We start from the raw sequence: 22,289 nt of genomic DNA on the forward strand, positions 1-22,289 counted from the left end.
CAATATTTTCCCCATAAAACTGGACTCTTTAGCAGCTAAAGGGGAACAGAAAGTCTTATAAGAGATCGAGAGACTGTGGCAAAGATTTTCGATGCAGCTAGTATGGGAGAATAAGTCACAGTCATCTTCAGGAAACAACTGGCTGTGCCAGACAGAGTGAGACCTTTAAAATATGACAGTGATACAGGAAGGCCAAGTTCAGATGGTGAAGCATCAAAGTTGGAAAGCACAGAATAAAGAACTGCAAGACAGAACTTAATAGAGTGAAAATAAACTGTTCCTGTTAGAAGCAGTGCTAAGTAAGCATAGCATGAAGATTAATAAATAAAAAAAAAACTCTTGTATTGATAAAAGTAATCATCATCATCACATTTTTCATATTTTGCATGCAGTGAAGATGTTGCATTAATTATTGCCACATCACTCAGTTTAGTGGCAGTCTCATGCCTTCTTCAGACTTCGGATGGCTAGAGCTACCTAGGCAGATTCAGTATAATCAACTTATTGTGGCTCACAAAGCACTTAACCAACCAGAAAATACACCTGCACTGAAAAACATCATCTATCCCCACTCCAACTCCAGATCACTCTGCTCATCTAATAGACTGGTAGTGCAAACCATCAAATCCAACAACTCAGCTGGAGACTCGCTGTTTGCCAACTCTGCTGGCAAAATATGGAACTCACTTCCTGCTAACATTGCCCTAGATACCACCCTATCTCAATTCAACAAAGCTCTCAAGGAGTATTTCAAGTCTCAATGGATATGTCCCTGCTCCAAGCCTGACTAAATCTTAATCCATACTAGTATACAAATACTATGTCTGTAAATGGAACTCAAATATCTTTTTATTTGTTAAGCCAGATTAGAAGTTTTTTGGACTGTATAAATTTAACTGTGACTGTAAAGTGTGTTTTATTTGTGCAATGTTATTATGACTCTTGTTTTATCTGTACATTGTGATGACTGCATATGTAACCACCTTCGGAGTTTTTCTCCCCGGGCCTCAGCTGAAAATGGACATGTATCCAGTTGGACTATTCCGGTCAACAAATGTAAAATAAAATAAAAATAAACAGTCATGCCTGACCATCACATGTTTTCTAACATGGAATCCATCCATCTCTTGGCTGAATGTTCTCACCTCCTCCTCTTTCGATGGCCTTCTTTCTCTTTCTCCCAAATCAATTTTAACAGATCATCTTCTGTATTCCTGCTCATGTGACTGAACCACTACAGTACATTCCCTTTAATACTCTTTGCAGTAGGGCTACTTTGGCTTCAGTTCTGATGTCTCCATTTCTTTGTCTGGCCCCCAGTGACATGTGCCATATAACTGATATGTTCACATCAAGTAATGACAAAAAGTACGACTGACAGGAGAACTTCATATAGTACACAATGAAGAACAGTGACCATTGCTGAAATCATTGCTATGTGAAGTGCTTCTCTTATTTAGGTATTCCGAGGGGAACATAAAAGCATACATCCTATGATGCACCAGAGTGGAGACAGAAACATCCCAGGCATGTTATGGCATTACTCCACTCATATCAGAATAATAAGCAGGTAAAATCACTCAGCAGATAAAGAACAACGTTAAGGATTGGTACATGCAAATTAATTAATTTATGTATTTTATTTTATTTTACATTTGTTGACCGGGCTAGCATAACTGGATACATGTCCATTTTCAGTAGAGGCCCGGGGAGATAAGCTACATGAAACAAGAACAAAACATCTCATATTCAAAACAAAATCTAATATACAAAAGTTCATATGTACAATGCATGTTGCAGAGATAATCAAAGAGGGCAGACATTCATAACATAGTGCAAAAGAATTGCAGGTACAATACAAATAAACAGGTTAATACATAATGTAAGAATAAGGTAGATTATAATATAATGTTGTAATTATAAATGTGTTAGTAATAAGAGGTTGTCACAATAATAAATTTCGGGAAGATGCAAGTAACAGTATATAGTAGGACAAGGTTATGCTGTAATTTAAGGAAAGTAGATTTTGATTAATGAGTAGAAGATGATAGGCAGAAGCAAGATTAGGAGAGCTAGTGTCTTAGTCAGGCTTAGTACAGGGGCACAACCAGTGTGTTTTGAGGAAGATTTTTAGTTTGCTTTTGAAAAGTGATATAGAGGGAAGTGAGGAAAGTTCACTGGGAAGTAGGTTCCAGTATTTTCCAACAGTATTAGAGAAGAGAGAGTCCCCAGCTTTGTTGTTTGATTTAGAAATATCGACAAGACGTTTGTGAGATGATCGTAAGGTCTTAAGATTGGTATAGGGGATGATGAGGTTAGATAATACAGGAGTATTGGCAGGTTGGTAAAGGATCTTATGGGCAATGGTCAGTTGGTGGAATTTAAGCTGATTTTGAAGTTCAAACCATCCTAGCTACTTTAGACTATAACAGTGGTGGGTTCTGAATGGGTTTCCTGTAGCAAATCTGGCTATGTTATTGTAAGAATGTTCCATTTTATTGAAGTTGTTTTTAGATAGATTTGCATATATGGGTGAGGCATAGAGGAGTGTAGAGATTAGATGAGTCTGAGCAATAGTTATTCTAGCTGAAGGAGGAAGGAAGGGTTTGATCCTATAGAGAGAGCCTAGTTTTCTGTTAACAGTTTTTAGAGTATTATTGATATGGGTGCCGAAGTTGAGGTTGTTGTCTATGGTGATACTTAGTAGTTTGGTTGTTGGTTCAGGGGATATTAGGGTACCATTATTGGATGTAACTGTGAAATCTATAGGAGAGGACTTACGAGTAGGAGTAAAAAGGAGGAGTTTGTTTTTTTAGGGTTCAGGAGGAGACAGCGCTGTGTAAACCATTGTTCAACTATGTTGAACACCTTTTGGGTAAGAGAGTAAAGTTCAGATTTGGATGTGGATGAGCATGAGAGTGAAATCATCTGCATATTGGATGCATGTAGCTTGGGGAATTGCTAGGTGAAGGTCATTGATAAATATAGAAAAAAGTAGGGGTCCTAATATGGACCCTTGAGGGACACAAAGGTTAACAGGCAGATGGGTAGATAGAATATTGTGCCAAAGCACAGCATGTTGTCTGGGACATGAACCATTTTATAGCAAGTTCATCTAGTGACAGGGATTTAAGGATGTTTATAAGTATCTGGTGATTTACCATATTGAATGCCTTGGACAGATCAATAAACAATGCAGAGGAAAGCATATTGTGGTTACGGTTTTTGTTAATACAGTCAGTAAAGGAAAGGAGGGCAGTGGTAGTGCTGTGGGAAGGTCTGAAACCATGTTGACAGCTGGATAGTAAATTATTTTTAATTAGGTGGTCTAGCATTTGCCTATGGGTACATTTTTCCAAGATCTTAGCCAAAGGAGATAGTAGGACAATGGGACGGTAGTTGGAAAATCCAGTATAGCTTCCACCTTTATGTAGCTGGATAATATGGGAGACTTTCCAGATACTAGGGATATGTCCTTCACTGATGGTTCTATTGATCAGGATGGAAATGGAATAGGCAATTGTTTTGGCTGCCTTTTGTAGATTTATTAGTGGGTAGTAGGTCAGCTGAAGGTGAGGATGGCTTTAGTTTTTGGATAAGGGTGAGAATACAGGTTGTTGGGACTGGTTGGAAGTGAAATGGAGGGGTTTGGGTATAGTCAGAGTTAGATATAAGAAAGCTATTAGGTGATAACTGACTGGCAAGTGTTTGAATGGCATCAATGAAGACGGTATTAAAGGCATTAGCTGTGAGCTTGGGATTTTCTGGGTCTGTGCCTTGTGGGTTTGGTGTGATCGATTGTCCTGGGTGTAGTAGTTGATTAAAACTTGCCCAGAACTTTTGTAGGTTATTATGGTGAGTCTGCTGGAATTGTAGGTAGTAATTTCTTTTGTGAGAGAGTGCAGCTTTTTTAGTGTCATTTCTCAGCTGTCTGAAGTTTTGTTGGTCTACTGGGTTTCTGGCCATACGCCATTTGTTCCGGTATTTATTTCTAAGATGGATTTTTTGCTTAGTTTCTTTTGAAAGCCATGGGGCAGATTTGGTTCTAATTCTGATAGAATGGGTCGGAGCATAGTGGTCTAGTATGGTTAGGAAGTAAGGATTAAAATATTTAATAGCTTCCTCCAGTGGTAAGTATTTTAAGTTACATGCTTTAAGTTCACTTTGGAAGAGATCTGGGTTAAAGTTTTTTCTTTGTTCTAATTGTCCTACTTAAGGTTGGAATGGGTGGATTGGTCTTATGCCTGATGATGTAGGTGAGAGAGTGGTCACTCACATCACCAGGGAGGGTACCAGCTTCATAAGTCTGGAGATGAATATTTATAAGAATCCAATCTAAGGTACTTTCTTATTGGGCTTGTTTATCCTTGTAGGGGAGGTAATGGTTTGAGAAAAAAACAAATAGGTTAATATGGGTGGTAGGGTGAGTTCCGCTGCAACATTTCCAATCAGTGTTAAAATCCCCTAGGATTACGGTTTCTTGGGGTAAGTTTTGGGATAACCAGCAAAGGATATCTTCTATGACGGCACTGTTATTGCCAGGATGTAGATAGGTACAGATAATATAAATGGATTTGAAAGTGTTAATTTGCAGTTTGGAAATAAGAATTTCAGCATTAGAGTATTGAGGTGGTTTAAAGTCATAGGTAGTAATTTGTAGTCCCGATATAAATAAGATAGCAATCCCACCATCCTTCTTAGCTACACAGTCGAGTCATAAGATATTATAGCTGGGTGGGATGATTTCATTGTCCTTAGTAGCAGGTTTTAACCAGGTTTCTGTTAAGCAGAGAATGTCAAAGAAGTAGGCTTCCAAGAGAGAGTGGAGTTGTGCAACTTTGTTATTAGAGTTTTGTACATTGAGGTGAGCTATTAAGAGTGAGTTTGGAGGTTTGGTGAGGGAAAGAAAAGTAGAGAGATTGTGGTTAAGGTGTTGAGTGGTATTAGTAATTGTTGGGCCTGGGTTTGGGTGAATGTCTCCATTAAGTTGTATTTGAAATCTTGGATTTGGGAATTTACAGTATAGATTTAGAGTTTTTCTGGGATTGAGGGAGTAATATCTAATGTGGGCTGTTCTGTGGTATTTAGGAAGTAGATAGCTGGGTGTTGCTGTTATATTCACATGGTTAGTGTGAACAGGTAGAGAAGGAGAGGTGATAAGCTTATTGGTGTATTGAAGGTGGGTATGTAATGGGTGCTCATAGGAGGTAAATAGGTAGGCTAAAGTTAAGGGAGGTAGAAGTATGAGTATGTGTAACAGCTGTAACTGGGCTGAGGTGGGTAGTTTATACATTTGGATGAATAAGTGGCTAGGTGTTGATATAGGCTTGGAAGTGTAATAGGTGTGGATAGGGAGAGCAGGAGGGTGTGGTGGAAAAGGTAGGGAGTGGTAGGTGAAAGGAGGTAAATTGGAGATTGATGGCCAATGATGGTGTTCCCAGTGATTGGTGGAAAGTGGAGAGGGGTGTGGTTAAGTATTATAAGAGTAGGACCACTGAGGGTGGGGGGGAATTGGGGGTAGGGTGGGGGAGCGGAGTGAGCCCACAGGGCGAATGGAGCGGGTAGAGCCAAGGTAAGGAAGAAGCTGAGTGAGAACAATCAGTGGAGTGCTGACTGCTGTAGATGAGTGTGGGTGGAGATAAGTAAGGAGAATAAGAAACTTAATAGTTGTAATAGTGGAGGGAGTAGTAGATTGTTTAACAGAGAGTTTGAATGGGTAGAGTGGGACTACAGTATAAGCATGAAAATAAAATAGATGCTTGGGAGCTAAGGTCTAAGATGTTAGGAACAGTGTTAAAGGAAGGTAAAACTATGAAATGGCACTATCTAGAGGACAAGCCCTATATTGCAGCAGTAGCTACTGAATGTAGATAGCAGGTCTTGGAGTGTGGGGGGGGGCAAGCTTGGAGATAATTAAGGAGGATATAAGAGGAAAGTGCTGGGGCTAGAAAGTAATGAGGGGAAAGGCTGCTGGCTATCCAGGCAAGAAGGTATGTCTAAACACTAGGTATTATGTTATACTAGATAGCTGTTACAGACAATTTATAGCAGAATGCATACTTTCTTGGTTCCTTGAGGAATTGTGGTTCAGGAAGATATTTAGGTTCTATTCCTGGTGTTAGGGATGAGACAGCAGGAATTATTTTAGGTTATGATTTGTGGTCAGCAAGCAGGGCACAATCTTCTACTCAGGTACAGGAAATCTTAGGATGGAAAGCTGGGTTCATAAAGTAAGAGAAAAAAGAAATAAGGTGACAGAAAACAGTATATGAATAAGTAGGCAGCTAAAATTGGTGCTAAGCAGATTAAAATGTATATAAATGCAGTCTAAAATCATATTAGCAGTTCCTAGGAAGTATAGAACTATATAAGCCTGTTAATTGATGTTATCTGCTAGTATTTAGGCCGTTAGAACAGGAATATAGAGTTAATAATGGAACAACACAAGCACACAGTGGTTTCTATAGCTATCTAGGTAAGGTTATAACAGTGCTATAATGCTATAGTACAGATTATATGCCATAACATAGTTAATGTAACATAAGGACTTTCAAGTGGGTAAAATTACAGTTCAAGGTAAGGAATACAAGCACATTAGCCAGGTACACTGACTATTTTTCAGGAAAAAAAAAAAAACAAAAGAAACCATTGAAGTATTCTGGGTAACAAATAAGGTGTTGAACAGTACAGATAAAGCCAGGTAGATTCAGTATTATACATACAGTAATCAGAGAGCCATGAACTATATCAACTGCCGACTTGTAGGCTGTTCTTTAAAACGCTAACATTGTGGGGCTAGTAAGGAGCTTAACATTTAGTTTTCCAACAGTGAACAGGCTACAGACATCCTTGTTTTATACAGGTGCTGAAATGGTTACTAGAATTAGGCTAGGAGATTGCTCTACTCTCCTACCATGTCACTACAGTTGTTAAACACAAGGGTGGCTAAACTAGATCAGCAAAGTTCACCCAAACTGCTATACACCATCTAAATTGGCTGTTTCCTTACTAGTGAAACCACATTCAACATGTATGCAGCATGTATGTCTCCATATTTAACACGCTACCTAACAACTGGCGAATCTGTTGTAAAAACATCCAATTCCACATGTTACCACACTCGGTAACTCAGCGCTGACCTACAATGGCTTTATCCGTTCACAGAGACCAAATATACATCACATTTATCATAGGCTATCCTCAATTGTATTTATCTGTCAAAATGCAACAGTATGTGCTGTATGGATTTAGTGCTAAGCTAATTTAGCTATTTCTATATGAACCAGTTTAGTATACACTATATATGCAAAGCACTAACCTAAATTGGCGTTTTCCATTAAAAAAGAACCAGGTTGCATAAAAATAACAACGAAAGTCTTGCAGGTCAATAAAATAGCATTAATGGTTCAAATAGAACCAGGTTGCATAAAGCAACATTAAAAAATCATGCAAGGCAACAAATAGCGTGTTACAGTTCCATGTGCAAATAAGATACAAGTAGTACAGTGTAATAAGTCCTGCATACATAAATCAATCTAGTAGAGCATTTGTATGTTCAAAGAAATCATTGACCATGCTTAATTTGATAAAATACAGCTCAGACATCTGTATATTGTTGCAGTACGATACTTGCTGTGGGTGTGGATGCTGGGGCCAGGACGCACAGCAGACAGGAGGTATCAAGGGGATTAAAGATGGCATCCCATAGGGCAGGGTATATTCATGAGATTGGAGAGGATATAAGTTAGAAAGGGGGAGGAGAGTGGTAGTTGAGAGCAGCTACAAACCAGAAGAGGCTACTGCGATAGGTAAAAAAGCTAGAAAGGAATTAGTTTCTATCGTAGGCAGACTAGAATAAGGGGGGGTGAGGTAAGGGAACAGGGAGATGTTGAGGCAGGGAAAACAAGGCTTGGAAAGAGAGACAATGATGGGACAGCTAGAAATGAATTAGTTTCTATAGTAGGCAGACTAGAGTAAGGGGGGTGTGGTAAGGGAACAAGGAGAAGTGGAGATGAGGAAAAACAAGGCTTGGAAAGAGAGACAGTGATGGGCTGGAGTGAACAAAGAGAAGTGGAGAAAGATGTGGAAATGGGTTGGAGCCAAGATAAGGAAGAAGCTGAGTGAAAAGAATCAGTGGAGTGCTGACTGCTGTCGGTGAGTGTGGGTGGAGATAAGTAAGGAGAATAAGAAACGTAATAGTTGTAATAGCGGAGCGAGTAGTAGATTGTTTAACAGAGACTTTGGAAGGGTAGAGTGGGACTACAGTATAAGCATAAAAATAAAATAGATGCTTGTGAGCTAAGGTCTAAGACGATAGGAACAGTGTTAAAGGAAGGTAAAACTAGGAAAGGGCACTATCTAGAGGACAAACCCTATATTGCAGCAGTAGCTTAGCTTCTGAATGTAGATAGCAGGTCTGGGAGTGGGGGGGGCAAGCATGGAGATAATTAAGGAAGATACAAGAGGAATGTGTGGGGGCTAGAAAGTAATGAAGGGTAAGGCTGCTGGCTATCCAAGCAAGAAGGCATGCTTAAACACTAGGTATTATGTTTTACTAGATAGATGTTACAGACAATTTATAGCAGAACACATACTTTGTTGGTTCCTTGAGGAATTGTGGTTCAGGGAGATATTTAGGTTCTATTCTTGGTGTTAGGGATGAGACAGCAGGAATTATTTTAGGTTATGGTTCGTGGTCAGCAAGCAGGGTACAATCTCCTACTCAGGTACAGAAACTCTCAGGATGCAGAGTTCTTGAGGTGCAAGAAAACTTCTCAGGAGAGCTACAATAAAGTAAGAGTAAAAATGTGGGACTATGGAACAAAATTGATCAGAATGGGTCTAACAATATGGATCCATATCCAGCCATGTAAGCAAACTGCAGATAAGAACTGTCCCACGCATGATGTGGTATTGTTCCTCCCATAATATACTAAGGAAAGGGTTAAAACAGCCAGAAAATAAAATAAAAACATTAGAAGTGAATTGCTTGCAGGTTAAGGTCTTGGAAGAATTCTCAAAGGAGGTGCAATATATAGACCTAACTAGAATGTAAGTGACATCATAAATAATATATTCAGCTATACTGGCAGTAATTTGGAAGAGTCAAAATATCTACCTACATGGTGCTATGGCAGATAGTTAATTCACTGTATATGCTGGAGTACAAAAAGCTAGTAGCTTGCAAATAGGGCAAAGGATTGCTAATAATGATTCTGAAGAGATGAAATTGCCATCTAACACACTGAGCTCATAGCAGACTATACATCGGCTAACATGTTTGAACAGAATAGATCAATAAGTGAAGATTATGTAGATAATGAGTCATAGATCCAAAAGCAGAAAAGGCAGTCATGAAAGAATGAAGGGTAGATGTTCTTGAAAGGGCATTAAGGAATGAGGAGACATTAACTGAAAACTGAAGATAATTCCCTATATTCATAAAACATGTATAACATACATGGTAGTATACATTCATTGTATGTCCTGTGATAGCTCCATCTACAGGTGCTTATAACATATCGGTAGTCGTGAGTGCAGGTGATGCACTATCCTTATTCTGTTATGTGCACTTGCAGCTAGTAGCAGGAGAGGAAGGAGAGCACTGCAGCCCTTTAGATGGCTTTCACGCTGCTGTTTCTCTTCCTATCTTCCCCTAATGCCTGCAAGGCTGTGAGGAACACTTTCTTCTGCTAGTATCACCATTACATAGATGGTTTCCTGTCAATAAACTACCACACAAGTGTTCGAGTCCACATGTGCATTGCAATGTTGAAAACTGACATGATGAACTGCCCAACCCCCCTCTTCCCCAGACCCATGGTAATGCTTTTCCTGTGTCCAGACAGAGGAATTGGGAGCTTTGGGGTTCAGTACTTGTTTTGGGTATACTAATACTTGGTATTCTGACTTTTGCGGAATGGTTTCAGGCATTTGTAGACTCGACCACCTGTGTGGCAGGTTACTGATAGGAAACCTACTGATAGGAAACCTACATAGGTAGTCCACAGACATGACTGGGGCATGATTCACAAAGGTGCGCACATTCTGGCTATACTAGTGAAGCTGGGTTCATTTATATTACATGGTAAATGATGGGATATTGTTTTGAAGACACTTCAAGTGGCAGAACAATGTTGACATTACTGCAGTGGAGGTAGGAACATGTGCTGGTGGGAGAGTCCTCCTACCTGTATGCTGCTTCCCTCCTGCTGGATATATTTTATTATCCTATTCTTAATTTTCCCCTTTTAGCTTTAATTTGTAGCACATATGAGGAGGTTGTTGTTGCTCTGCTAACAGTACTGAACTGCACATTCCAAAAGTAGGTTCTCACTGTTTTCAGGCAGCTTTGCCTGTACCATAGATACACAAGTTGTACCTACACAACTTTATGGCAGTCCATTACCTTGTACTACTTGATTCACATGTTTGTGAATTGTGGACATTGGCTTGGGAGCTACATTGCCATACTTTCTTGATGCATGGAGTACAATAGTTACACAATAGAACAAGACTGCACATGTGGTAATATGTGGTATGTGTTTAGTAATTTGTCAGTGTACAACACTTATCTGCTGGCCTTTATACTATTTATGAATAAAGCACAGCATAGTGACAGCATTATTTATATAACTCTTCTTTCTTACCACAACAGTGTATGTTTTGTCAGTATACTCATATTCATGCAGCTATTTACAGCTTTCATAGGGGAGGGAGGCAGTCCAGCCCACTGCACTGTCAGCCGATTCTAGGCAGAGCAGTAAATGATATGCAGTGTGGGGGCTAGGGGTGTGTGCTTGGGTTTGTCAAGCTGTGTCCACTTGGTAGCGTTCATGGTGCACATGCAGGAAGAAGCCCATTTGCATGGAAGGCATAGTAGACCTTTGCATTCTCTGACAGGTGCGATGTCAGGCAGTAGAAAATCCTTCATAGCTGATGGCTGTAACGGAGTCAGTAATGATGTTAGTGGTATGGTGGGCAGCATAAAAGACTAAAAGTATCAGAATAATATAGCAGGTTGCATTGTACCATATGCAACTTTTTCAGGTATGCTGAAATATTTCTAAACTGAAAGACCAGCGCTACATACTTTTAAATGACTAATGGTAATAGAGTGCCAAAGTCATTTCTGATCTTTCTTTTCTCAGAATAACAAGTGTGTTTAGGATAGTCTAGTACAGGAACCTTTATTAATTTATTTAGATTTGTTTACTAGACCAGGCACAGCCCATGTGAAGAAATGAACAGAAATACAACAGAACTATTTCACAGGGCACTCATAGCAGGTACAAAGTCCAATAGATAATTGAAACAATAAGCAAATATTATTAATAGAAGAGAAAAACAAGCAATGATTTATTTTTGGTAGAAAATGTGGCAGGAAAGCTCTCAACAGTGAGAACAGATGATGAAAGTAAAACTGATATAGGTCAGGCAGGAATAGTTAGATGGTATGTCCAAAGGAAAGGCATTTGCAATCAGATTTTCGATGGAGGTATCTTTTGAGCTGTGCTCTGAAAGTGCTGAAAGAAGAGACTTCTTTTAGGTGAGTAGGGTGGGGTTGCCAGAATATGGGTGCAAGAACAGAGAAGGGGAGATCAGTACAGTGTGGTTTGATTTAGGGCGGTTTGTAGAGAGGGAGTCAACTGCGAGAAGCTGAAGTGGTTGTATGGGTGTTTTATTATGGCAGCAAGAGGCAGGAAGGCACCTGGATGAAATAGTTTGAGCTCTAGAAGTAACTCAACTCTGTAGGTGATTGAGTGCCCTCTGGCTGTGGAAATGGTGATGTTCCGGGGGTAGGAGGGTTGGAAATTAATTTTCATTGGACAATAAAGTGAAAGAGTAAATGAGTTTTTTTTCCTTACTGATGAGTTCCTTGTTCTGCAGCATCAATTCATTATATATTTTCATCATAAGCACCACAATCTGATATTGTCCTACTTTTGACTGGCAGAAGGTAAGTAGAATAGAAGTTAATAGGAAAACAAAAAACTGTGTTTTAACATCGATGACCCATTCATTATTTTAAGGAAGCATTATTCTTTTGGAAACATGCCTATAGGATGGATCAGCTGCAAGCTCCTCAGTCCAAAGCACTCAAAAAACACTGCCTCAAATCCAAGAACTCTGTTGTCTTGTAGATTGCATGGACTACCACTTACGCTCAAACTCAACTAAATGTTCGTTCAAGGAACAGCAACCATGCAGAGAGAGTGGTGCTGCCACACTTTGCCCAAACACAGTAGCCGAGTCTGAGCAAAGAAAATGCAACAGCTACAAGGGGGGATGGTGGGATGGTGGAGAATGCAGGCTAGAGTTTCAGGCATTGACTAACTGGCATAATGTTTAAAGTTTTTGCCTTCCATGTACAATGTACAATGCTTGCTCCTAACCTATAGCTAATACCTGTATGGAGTTTGCATATTCTTCCAGTTTCTCTGTGGTGTTCCTCCCACCTCGCAAAAACATGTTGAGTGTTTCCATTTCAAACTCACCCAAGAATAGAGTTGTGGGCAACAACACAGTCTCTAGATGGTGCCCTATAGGGGTGGAAGAGTTGTACAGACCAACCGCTTTAGGTATCTACTATTGTTTGCTATATCTTCAAGACAAGAAAACATGGATCACTGACTGTACACTGTGGCTGGGCTAGTTACTTGATGGTGTAAATATAGATCTAGATGAGTCATGTTGACTATTATTGCCAAATGGACAAGGGTATTTCCCTGAGATAATTGTGTTGAGAATCCGGGTACTCTGACCTATGTCAGGGACCCATGCTAATTGTGAGAGTGGTGTGTGTGCCACTATTGAACAGTGGGTACCCACCTTAAAGCCTAGCAGCCCTGGGTCAATAAACCACTGGCTGTTCAGTATCCATTTGCCCAGCATGGGTTACCTGGAATAGTTCTGCAAAAGCTGGATGTGAGACCAATCAACCTGCCAAACATGAACTAAGAATTAGGTTCATTGACAGGATGTATCTTGGAAGTGGATTACATGATGGTAAGACAGGAGGCTAGACATCCTATGTATCCAGGAATCAAAATGAAAGGGAAGTGCTGAAAAGCCACTTGGCTTGAGAACAGGGCCTACTACTAAGAGGGAGGACAGGATAGAAATGGTGTGGGAATCATGGTGAAGGAGAGGCTTCAGAAGATGATGAGGAATGTCATCAGAATTAGTGACAGACTCATGGCAATCAGACTCCAGTGTAATGATAAAGCAGTATTCATGATCTCAACCTATGCCCCATAACACGGTTATGATAGTGAGGAAAAGGGTACATTCAGGCAGCAGTTGCAGGTCCTACAACATAAAGCAAAAAAATATGACTTTGTGTTTATAATGGGTGACTCAGGAGAATCAGAACAAGATATGAGAACTGCCTGGGTCCACATGGGGTGAGGCAACTGGAATAAAGAAGAGGCCATTATAGACTTCCATTTGGCAAATAGATTGATGTCATCCCTAGTGAAATAGTAGGCCCCACAGCACAAACCACTGGTTGCCTCAGTCAGTTACAGGCAGTGGTAAGAGAAGACTCTATGGCCAGCAGAGACCAGGATGAAGACCTGGAAGTTGATGGGAGAGAAAGCACAACAATTTATGGAATTACTCATTGCAGTAGAACCTCAAGAAGAGAGAAAATAGGTGGAGTTGAAGAAGAATGGTAGCACCTCAAAATAGCATGTGTGAGGACTAGAGAACAGATATGTGGCCGAGCCAGGTATGGAAATAAGGAACGATGGTGGTGGAATGCAGAAGTCCAAGAAGTCATCAAAAGAAAGAAATGCAGAAAAAATTGGGAGATAGAAAAGATGGAACAGGCTAAGATAGAATGTTGGTTGGTCAAGAAAGAGTCTAAGAGAAGAGTTGCAATAGCAAAAAAACAGGGCATCAGTACTAGCTTCTGGAAATTAAGTCAGTAGATGGTACAAAGAAACTATATCAGGTTGCAAGGCAACAGCAGAAAGATAAACAAGATAGTCAGACACCCTTTAATGAGACACCAGCAACAACCTCAACAGTCCACAGGGCATGAAAGGCAGATAGAGGAGTACTACCAGCAGCTTCGGAATGAAAAAAACTCCACAGAAACTGTACCAACATAGATAAAGCCTATGGTAAACAGGAGGCTAGACATTCTATGTAACCAGGAATCAAAATGAAAGGAAAGTGCTGAAAAGACACTTGGCTTGAGAAAAGGGTCTACTACTAAGAGGGAGGACAGGATAGAAATGGTGTGGGAATCATGGTGAAGGAGAGGCTTCAGAAGATGATGAGGGATGTTATCAGAATTAGTGACAGACTCAGGGCAATCAGACTCCAGTGTAATGATAAAGCAGTATTCATGATCTCAACCTATGCCCCATAACACAGTTATGATAGTGATGAAAAGAGTACATTCAGGCAGCAGTTGCAGGACCAACAACATAAAGCAAGACAATATGACTTTGGGTTGATAATGGGTGACTCAGGAGAAACAGAACAAGATATGAGAGCTGCCTGGGCCCATGTGTGGGGAGGCAACTGGAATAAAGGAGAGGCCATTCTAGACTTCTATTTGGCAAATAGATTGATGTCATCCCTAGTGAAATAGTAGGCCCTGCAGCACAAACCACTGGTTGCCTCAGTCAGCTGCAGGCAGTGGTAAGAGAAGACTCTATGGTCAGCAGAGTCCAGGATGAAGACCTGGAAGTTGATGGGAGAGAAAGCACAACAATTTATGGAATTGCTCATTGCAGTAGCACCTCAAGAAGAGAGAAAATAGGTGGAGTTGAAGAAGAATGGTAGCACCTCAAAATAGCATGTGTGAGGACTAGAGAACAGATATGCGGCCGAGCCAGGTATGGAAATAAGGTACATAAGGAAAGATGGTGGTGGAATGCAGAAGTCAAGGAAGTTATCAAAAGAAAGAAATGCAGGAAAAATTGGGAGATAGAAAAGATGGAACAGGCTAAGATGGAATGTTGGTTGGTCAAGAAAGAGTCTAAGAGAAGAGTTGCAATAGCAAAAAACAGGGCATCAGAGGCACTTTAGCAGCTTCTGGAAATTAAGTCAGTAGATGGTACAAAGAAACTATATCAGGTTGCAAGGCAAAAGCAGAAAGATAAACAAGATAGTCAGACACCCTTTAATGAGACACCAGTAACAAGCTCAACAGCCCACAGGGCATGAAAGGCCAACAGAAGAGTACTACCAGCAGCTTCAGAATGAAGAAAACTTCACAGAAACTGTACCAACATAGATAAAGCCTATGATTAAAGAAGAGAAAGCGCTCACCATAGAAGAAGTAACAACATCACTAAGGGAAATGAAGTCATGGAAAGCAGCAGTCACAGATGAGGTCACAGCATATATGATAAAGATGCTATGTGTGATGGGGTGAAATGGCTCCTGAGGGTACACATAGCAGTATGGAGAGAAAGGTGGTATATCTCAGATGACTGGAGAATAAGCATACTAGTGCCAGTATTCAAGAAAAAGGGGGCATTCACAACTGTGGGCAGTATAGAGGTATCAAACTCCTATCACAATGCAAGAAAGTTCTGGAAAGGGTGACTGATAAATAAATACACATAGCAGTAGGAAGCAAGATGAGAGATAAGCAGTTTTTGATTCAAATCTGGATGCAACACAACTGACCTGACATTTGCAGAGAGACAGGTACTTGAGAAGAAGCTATTGATGAGGAAAGAGTGCAAATGGTCATTCCTAGACTTGGAGAAAGCAAATGACAAGGTCCTATGAAAGCTGATTTGGGCAGTCCAGCAGTGGCTCAAGGTCCCTGAAACATTGATAGAATAAGTGCAGACTACATACAAGGACCCAATAATGCAAGTACAGAGTTTGGTCTCACATAGGGTTCCAAGTGGGAGGGGATATGCACCAAGGTTCAGCTCTGAGCCCACTGCTGTTCATACTGGTGATGGACTATATTAGCAAACTGATTGGAGGGAACAGAGCAACACAGCTGTTATTTGCAGATGATGTGGCATTACTGAGTGAATCTGAGCAAGAACCTCAGCAAAGGATAGGGGAATAAAATGCAAAAATGAAGGCATGTAGGATGAAACTGAGTACAGATAATGCAGTTGTAATGGCAGCAAAGGGTGGAAATCAGAAGTAGCTGAGAATTGACATAGAAGAGAAAATAGTGGAACAGATTAACCATTTGAAGTATCTGGGAGGGGTGGTTGAAGTGAAGTGAAATCTGAATGAGGAAGCCAAAGCTAAAATCAGAGGAGCTGCAGCCAACTGGCAAAGAGTGTCAGGGGTAATGCAAGACATAAGAATGCCAAAGATGTTGAAAATAAGGTCTACTGGGGGGCATGGCCAAGATGGTAATCTGGTAGCAGCACTCTTCAAGAGCTCTCTAACCTGGATTATATTTCTGACAGGAATTACATTTTTAGCTGATTATTTTCCCACTTGTTTGACATCATTTTGCTTCTAAACAGTAAGGGAATCTAATCAGATACTTAATTTTTAAAAACTAATTAAAATTCCTGTCATATACATCTTGACAAGAATTCTACTCACAACTTGCCAGCACAAGTCACAAAAAATCTTCACCTTCAGACTCTTCTCTTAAAAAGGAATTACAATCTTTCTTAACAAACCTACAGGATCTTTCACTAAAAATAGATAAAATGGACAGCACACTGAATTCCTTTAAAGATAAATGCTAACAACAGCTTGAACAACTTCAAGAAATAGTGATACAACGCAAAGTCCAAATCTCACAGATAGAACAATCTTTAAATGAGATGAAAAAAAGATGAAATGAAGAAGAACATCATACAGAACAACTACTAAGACAAACCAACCTATTAATGGATAAATTGGATGACCTGGAAAATAGATCCAGAAGGAACAATCTTTGAATATATGGGGTCCCAGAAAAAGCAGAAGATGACAACATCATTAATTTTTCTCACAACATGGATACCAACTATAATTAAACTATCACAATCTCTCTCACATTGCATAGAGCGAGCCCACAGAGCTATAACATCCACAGAAACAACCATCTCATCAAATTCTAAACTGAGGTCCACCATCATGAAAATGTTCTCCAGCCAGAAGAAGGAACTAATATTAAAAACTGCATGGTCAAATTCTCCAATAAAATATCAAGGTTCCATTATTAGATCTGACAATGACTTCTCTTCAAATGTTATTTCAAAAATAAGAGAATTCTTTCCTCTGGTTAAACCATTGAAGAAAAAAACAACTGAAAACACATTTATTGCTTCCAGCTAGACTGACAATCTTTTTACCAGAAGGTATTAAAATCTTTGACTCTTTAGACACAGCAACAAAATACTTAATTAATAACAAAATCATTGACCAAGTAGAAGTTATGGACTGGACTAACAGCACACCTAAAAGAAATGCTGAAAGAAATGAGTGGAAAATGGTTGAACAAAAGAAAAAAAAAGTTAAAAGATAAATAACTATTTAATATATTCTTCATATCTTTTCACCCTTCTTGTGTTTCCCATATTATAACACAGATATTATTTTCCAGTTTTGAATTTATCAAAAGGGAACAGCAGAGGGTGTTCAAATGAAAAGTAATAAGAGAAAAAAAATGTTAAAGTCAAAGAAATGCTTTCTTCTATATTTCACCAAGTATTACAGGCACATTTTCTTACTCTATTAATATTATTTGTTTATCTATCACCTTTTATTCTTACATATTATCTAAAAACAAAACAATCCTTAATTGTATATAGATCTAAGAACATCTTATTATAACATAATAGTATTTTACTCATACTCCATTATTTTCAACCTAAATCATACACAGTAGAGACTTAACTTCATGATTCATAACCTAACACCAATCATATAACAATCACTACTTCATCACATCATACTAATGCATACTATTTATTTAGTCACACCAGTTGATAATCACATTAATTCAAGATAAAGCTCTTTAAATATCTAAAATATCATACACTAAGCTATGTCTCATGCATAGCATATCTACACTTGCACAATAAATGAGCTTCTTAAATAACATTTTCAGTATTTTTTATATAATATGCCTGACAGTACATCAGATATACTCACTGTGATATAACCCCTCTTTTATTATTTTTTAAAAAATCTTACATTTTTTACTATTCTAAATAATGCCAATATTTGCTTTGCACAGCCTTAAATATACTAATAATATCATTCACATATGTATTACTTTATATGACATATAAAAACCTTAGTTTTCTTTTTAATAAGCCTACAGCCAAAAATGTAACTGTTGGGGGGTTAATCTTTTTGCTCATGGGTGCTTCTGCAGTGAAGAAAACAATGTTGTTTTTATATGATTTCTCTGTCTTGATTGATGAGCTTGTGTACAGAGATGTGCTTTGCAATGTATGTGTGCCTTGGTTAGGGGGTAGAAAGAATTTGCTTGTTATAATGTATTGTATGTAAAAACAACATATGGGCAATAGATGTTGTCTAGAGTTGTCACTCTGAGAGTTCATGAGACACAATGCTGAATTTATGTGCCAGATTGGTATTGTTTCTTTGCTGGAGTGTATACTGTTCATTGTGGTGGATTCTTGATGTGACGTGTTAATGTGCATGTGTTGGGTTGAGGTTGCCTTCTTTTCTTGTGGGATTGGGTGGGTTTCATGTTTCTTATAGATGTCTGGTTTTCTTAGGCTTCCCGCTTTTCTAAAAAGCTTGAGAAGTACCTGATTAGTGTTTTTCTTTTTTGTTTTACTCTGTTGAGCTTCCCGTCTGCCTCGCTCAATGATGTGCTGTTTTCTTAGAGACATTTGGAGTGTATGAGTGGCCCCACATCCTTACATTTGCTCTGACTACTCCAATATGGTTCAGCAGGTTGCAGCATAATGACGTCACACTATAAGACGTGAATCGACCTGGACCAAGTCTGTTGATAAAAAGAACATCTATCTTCTCTCATTATTTTTTTTTTATTTTTTTTAAATCATATATTTAAACAAGTACATTCCCAACCTTTAATATATCAATAAAGACAGATATCTTTATTTTAATGCAAAGATCGATCCGAATGAAGAACTTCATTTTTGAAAGTATACCTATAAATTCTGACATATTTACTATGGATTACAAAATAGTAACAGCAAATGCAGAGATTTATTAGTGTGGTTGCCCAGCCTCATACACTGAGGATTATTTACCCATTCCATTTAGCCACATTGCATTATAATTTTTTTTCCAAATATATCTAATACAGGTACATGCAACAGTTTCAGGTTGTCTAAATCTGTAATTTCAGCTGTATTACTTTCTGAAAGAAATTACTCTACCAACCATAGCACCTGCAAAAAATGTTGTTTATTTAAGTTTAATTTGCAGCTGTTATCCAGCTATTGTGGGTCTTCAAGGTCTTTTAGCTTCTCAGATCTCAAGGTTGAAAATGTCAGGATAATGGTTTGCTTTAAATTAGTGTGCAAAGCCCATGCTTTACCTATGGGACATTATAATATATATACTACAAAGAGCCATGCAGTTTGTATACATATATATTATAAACACTTACAAATATAAAACCTGGACTTTCACTTTAAGTGGTACATTCGTTGAACATTTTAACGCATTAAAAGGCTTGGCTTGCTGTGAAGAAAAGATTAGTTTTGATGCCACATTAAAAAATGTCTCCATAGAAACCATATTATTTTTCAAAGTCATTTGGTCCTTTATGTATCAAGAATTTGCAAGTATAGATCATGCTGTTTAAATCAGTTCACTGTTTGTTGGTTGCAGTTAAGATAAAGTTGTATCACCTATATCACTCAGAGTCTGTAGATGTCAGCAGAGTTGAGCACAGATGCATGCATTCATTTGGATGCCCCCCTTTTTTTTGTTTGTAGGACCTTGCAATTGTTTGCCCATTATGGCTGTGAAATGCAGGGAAATATCTGCGATGTGAATATTTTTCTCGATATAATTCAGGGATTGTTATCTATCATAACATAACTATTATGAACAATTTAGTTAATAGTGAATATATTAAACCAAAAGAGAAAGTTACTAAAAGTTTAACAAAACTGGGAACCTTTCCTTGCGGAAAATGTTCTATTTGTCAACATATAACAACAACTTTTGAGAAAATTAATGAAAAAATATTTGAAACTCAAGGAACTTTCTCTTGCACAAGCAATGGGATTATCTATGCTATAGGATGCCCATGCAAAAATTATTATATAGGTGAGACCAAAAGAAGCTTAAGTGAAAGAATAAAAGAACATGTTAGGGACATTAAGAAAAATAAAGTTATAAGTCCCATAGCAGAGCATTTTAATAAAGCACATCTAGGAGACATTAAGAACTTAAAAGTAACAGTTTTAGAGCAGGTCTCACAACATTTTGTTAGCGATCAAATGTTAAAACATTTACTTAGAAAAAAAGAATCAATTTTTATCATCAAATATAACACTTTACAACCTAACGGTTTGAATAAGGAATGTAATTGGCAAAGTTTTATTTAATAATGCTTTAGCTTTAAGAAAAAGTTCTATGATTTTTAGCTAATTGAATGTAATTGATTAATTACGCTTGTGTGTATAAAATGAAGTCCTGTAGAAAAATAATTTTACTCTGTAAAGGCTGGTTGCGGCCGAGGTGCTAAGAGATTTTATATTTTGGAATAAAAAAAGTCTGGTGAACCGAAGAAATAGAGACCACTGGTCTTTTTTCATTACTGTGGTTTTAAGGATATTTTGTTCTTGTGGTTTCATATAATATCGATGATCAGTGAGTCTCTATGTCCTTTACCCCGTATATTTCGAGATACGGGGATGGAGTTCACTCAGAGAAATGGATAGACTAATGCTCACTTGAGTATGCAGTTTACTGCTGATAATGAAGGAGGTGTACTGAGTCAACAAAATAATAGTACACAAGAGGCGCAAATGAATACTATGCTAAATGTTTTAAAAAAATGGGAGGAAACTCGACAACGAGTAGTTGTTAATCCTTTTGCTGCAATAGATAAGAAAATAAAAGTTTCCTCATTACCAGCAGCACAAGAATTCTGTTCCCAATTAGAGAAACTGATATTCAAAGAATCTGCTATCTTTTATAACCTTAATAGTCTCCAGAGATATCAGGAACTACAAATAACACCACGAGGTCTTCGAGCAATTAAAAGCCCTTCCACTCCTTTTGAATTATCAGAAGAACAAGAGCTAAAATTTCAAGAGAGATGGATAGTGGCAGCTCACCATTGTAGTACCGAGTGGGTGTCTATATTGTTAGAAAGGGATAGTTTTAAGGGAACAAACTAATGGGGGAAACTAAAAAGTTATGTGAAGAAGTAATTAAGATGACCTCAAACTCTGCACTAGAATCTTTTCTAGGAAGTATTAATGATCGGCTTGCTTTCTATGAGAAAGATTTAATTAACCGGAAGAAAAACAAACTTCAGAGAGACTTAAGGGACTATGAACGAAAGAAAGCTTTTTTGCTTTCAACCAATCAGCAATCTAAACGGCGGAATGTCAGCTTCCAAACGGAGAAGAATATATCTGGGCAGTGCAAAAACCAGAGCTTTCACTCAGGTGAAAGCGGAGCATCTTCCATGGAGAAAGAAGAAGTATTAGACCAAGAATATCCAGGTTTACCTAGACTCAATAATGCTGTGCCCTTTCGGAGACCATTTCGAGGCTCCAATGTCCAAAACAATGGAGCCAGGAAAAGTACCTGGCAAGGACAAGACAACCATAGAGACCCAGGACAGGGCCGATACAAACGAAGTAAATGGACAAATTAAATATGTAGAATGCATTAATGCAGATCAGTATGTTGTAAATTTGTCTAATTATTTGTTTGATGAAGTTGAAATGTCAGTTCTACAAAAAGGTTTAAAATTTATACCAACAATTTTACCTAGATTGTATGAATTGAAGGGTGAAGTATTTAAATTAGTACGTAAAATGCTTTTGAAGAATTAGGTTCATACTAGGCTATCTGCCCAAGGGCATTTATAAGCCTAGCCCATAGTTATGTGGCTTTCGCCACCCCTTTAGTTTGAATAAAAACTATGCCTATCATTTTTCTGTGCCTCTGTCAAGCAGTGACACTGAAGTAATCCCTGGGGTATATCTGCGATCTCCCATCCATTGGTCAAGATTCCTCTTGAACAAGGCCAGCGAGGTGCTCTGCCTCACATGTACCGGGATTTTGTTCCACAGCATAGGGAGTCTCTGGGTGATGAATCTGTCCCTCCAGCACATTCTATTTATTATTACATTTATAACTTTGGTTGTGAAAATAAT

The sequence above is a fragment of the Protopterus annectens genome, chromosome 2.part0 (genome assembly GCF_019279795.1).
Source record: "Protopterus annectens isolate FY-2018-M chromosome 2.part0, PAN1.0, whole genome shotgun sequence".
NCBI classification, from domain to species: domain Eukaryota; kingdom Metazoa; phylum Chordata; order Ceratodontiformes; family Protopteridae; genus Protopterus; species Protopterus annectens.